A 3,631-nucleotide genomic window follows, 5' to 3' on the forward strand; every position below is an offset into this window, starting at 1 on the left:
AAGGTTTACATAGAAAGGCTGTATTCTAAGGTTTATTTACAGAAGGCTCTCTGCTTTAGGGTTTATTTACAGTGAGCAGTGTAGTTTAGGATTTATTTCCAGTGAGCTCTGGGCTTTCGCATTTATTTACAGGAGGATCTTCATTTCATGGTTTTGTTTCAGTTGGATCTTTGTTTCAGGGTTTTTTTTTAAACAATGAGCTCTGTGTCTTATTTACAGTGCCATCTGCGTTTTTGAGTTTATTTGCAGAGCATTCTGTGTTTTTGAGTTTATTTCCAGGAGGCTCTCTGTTTTAGCGTTTGTTTGCAGGATCCTCTGTGTTTTAAGATTTAATTTACTGTTTATTGGCATCGGTACTCTCTGTTTGAGGCACTGACTGAGTACTGGCCTTCTGACAATGTGGTACTCATTCAGATCTGACCCTCCAGCAATGAGGTACTGTGTCAGAACTGATCCACTGACAGTAAAGCACTGCCCCCTCAGTTCTGACCCTCTGACAGAGCTGCAATCGTTCAGGACTGAACTTCTGATCATGTTGTACTCCATCAACTCTGAACCCAATGCATTGAGGTACTGACTCAGTATTTACTGTGTGCAACTAATATACTCACTCAGAACTAACCCTCTAGCAATGTGAGCCTGCTTCAGAACTAACCGTGTAACAATGAGGCACTGACCTCAGCACCAAATCTCTAATTACGTGGCTCTCTTCAGTTTTGAGGCACTCCTTCCGTACTGACCCACGAACAATGCGGCACACACTCAAGAATGATCCTTCAATGAGGTATCACCTTATAACAGATCTACTGACATCAAGGTCCTCTCTTTGGACTGTGTCTGATAATGAGGCACTGACTTGGTTCTGACCCTCTGACAATGAGGCATTCTGTCAAGTCTTAGTGCATTAAAATGAGGCACCCTCTGACTGATCTGAAATGCCTCAGTATAGACCCTCTGACTGATCTGAAACACCACTTCTTAGACCCTCTAAATGACAATCTTTTAATTCTGACACCATTACAGGTGAGGGTCTGCCTTGGTGCTGACACTCTGTCAAAGAGACGTTGCCTCAGAACTGAGCTGCTGACAATTAGCCAGTGCCTTAGGTACTGATGAGTGAATGAAAAGGCCCGCTCTCAGCACTGACACTGCAGCAATGAGGTATTGCCACAGAACGAACCCACAAAGGGCTCATAATTGAGGGAGTGCCTACTGATTGAAGGGTGCGGATTGAGGTGTTGCAGAACTGTCAGAGGGTCAGAACTGAGGTATTGCATCATTGTCAGATGGTCCATTCTGAGGCAGTGCCTCAGTGTCAGAATTGAGGGTATGCACATGTTTAACTCATCAGGAATGAACTTTATGCAGCTCTATCAGAGACTCAGCACTGACTGCCTGCCTCATTCTCATAGGATCAACACTGATTTTTTTGAAGCACTGTTCGATCTTCAGTACTGAGTGGGTCAGAACTGAGGGAGTGCATTGCTGTCAGAGGCAGTGCCTCATTATGCAGGTGTCAGAATTCAAGGCATGCCCCATGAATGGAGGGTCAGGACTGAGGTATTGCAGCTCTATTCAGAACCAGTGGCTCGTTGTCAAGCGGTCAATGCTGAGGCAGCGTCTCAATTCTGTATGGTCAGTCTTGAGGAAGTGCCGCATTATTAGAGGGCCAATACGAAGGGTAAGTCTCAATGCAATTGTGACAGAACTGAGACAGAGGCACATGCTCAGAGATGAGATTACCTACAGCGTGGAAACAGGCCCTTCAGCCCAGTAAGTCCACACCGCCCGTTGAAGCATCCCAGCCAGACCCATCCCCCTCTAACCCACACACCCCTGAAAACTACGGGCAATTTAGCATGGCCAATCCACCTAGCCTGCACATCTTTGGACTGTGGGAGGAAACTGGAGCGCCCACATAGGAGGAGGCCCACATAGATAGCGGGAACTGCCGATGCTGGGGAATCTGAGATAACAAAGTGTAGAGCTGGATGAACACAACAAGCCAAGCAGCATCATCCAGCTCGACACCTTTTATCTCAGATTCTTTAGCGTCCATTTTCTGACAAAAGATCAAGACCAAAAACGTCAGCTTTCTGACTCCTCTGATGCTGCTCGGCCTGCTGTGCTCATTCAGCTCGACCCCGTGTTATCATAGAGACAGCATGTTGGGTGTCCTTGCTTCATCATGTTTTGTAAGTGTCATAAGAACTTAGATGGATGGCTTCAACAAACAAATAATTTTAATGTGAATAAATTTACATTTGGACTCTGATAAAATAAAAAGGAACCTAGACTTGTTTGAAAATTAAATCGACTTAATTAATTCAGCCATATAATTGGCATAAAAATATAAGAAATTGATCCTACTCTCAATCTTGGAGATGTTTTTGTTTGGAATTAGGGTGTTGAAGGTGGAGATGTGGTCAATAAGTAGGAGCTTGACGTAAATGCCCTTGTTATCTGGACATTCCAGAGATGTGTGTAAAGCCAAGGAGAGGGCATCTACCATGGCTCTGCTGCATTAGCAGGTGAATTGCAGTGGATCAAGGGAATGTGGGAGGCTGGCGTTGATGTGGCCCATGACCAACCTCTCAAAACACTTCATAGTCATAAATATGGATGGAAGAGCCGCTGGGCAGTAGTCATTGAGGCTTCTGGAAAAAATTGCTGACATTCAGTGCAAGGATCTTAAAGCATTAGCAGGAACGTCAGAAAATTGGAGAAGCCTCGAGCATATGAGCACAGGTCGCTGAGGGAAGGGATGGCGGGTATGACAGAAATCAAAGAGGGCGAGAGAGTGAGTCAGAGATCATAGTGAGCGAATGATAAGCCTGGTCGGCAGTGGAAAATACATGATTTTACATGGAACATGCAGACATCTTCGAAAAACAGGACATTGAGTTTTCAAAGCTTTGGAAATTAGTGTTATAGTTGATTTAAAGTGAATCAAATGGTTATGGATTTTGATGAATGGATGGTCCCCCTGAGATTGAAATTGGAGAAAGATTTCAGGATTTTTTCATGTTCCTGTCTTTCTGTTATGCCCCTAGGGAAAAAAGCCTTGAAAGTGCCGTTTTTTTTTGCATGGCAAGCTGCTGAATACGAACCAGTCTCACACCATTGCCATCACCTTGCCCTTGTGAAGGCAGATATGGATAAAGTTTTTAAAGCTGATAGAAAATTGAAAGCACTCGCATCCTGTGACAATGGTAAGTTTCCTTTCTTGAAAAAAAATGCTTGCAGCTGAATTCGCATCATATAGAGCACAGTGGCTCTGGTTAACACCGCTGTCTCAATTCCACCCTTTGATGACTTTCTGTGTGGAGTTTGCACATTCTCCATGTGCCTGCATGCGTTTTCTCCGGGTGCTCGAGTTTCCTCCCACAGTCAAAAGATGTGCAAGGTCGGTGGATTGGCCATGCTAAATTTCCCAAGGTGTTTAGTGATGTGTAGGTTAGGTGAGTTAGAGGTGGATGGGTCTGGGTGGGATGCTTTGACGGGCAGTGTGGACATGTTGGGCTGACCGACCTGTTTCCACACTGTTAGGGTTCTCTGATTCATGATTCAATGATTTTACTGAGCGCAAAGGTACAAGATTGACTCGTCATATTTGTCTCACCTCTTTACA

Source organism: Stegostoma tigrinum, chromosome 44 (assembly GCF_030684315.1).
Source record: "Stegostoma tigrinum isolate sSteTig4 chromosome 44, sSteTig4.hap1, whole genome shotgun sequence".
In the NCBI taxonomy this organism is placed as follows: Eukaryota; Metazoa; Chordata; class Chondrichthyes; order Orectolobiformes; family Stegostomatidae; genus Stegostoma; species Stegostoma tigrinum.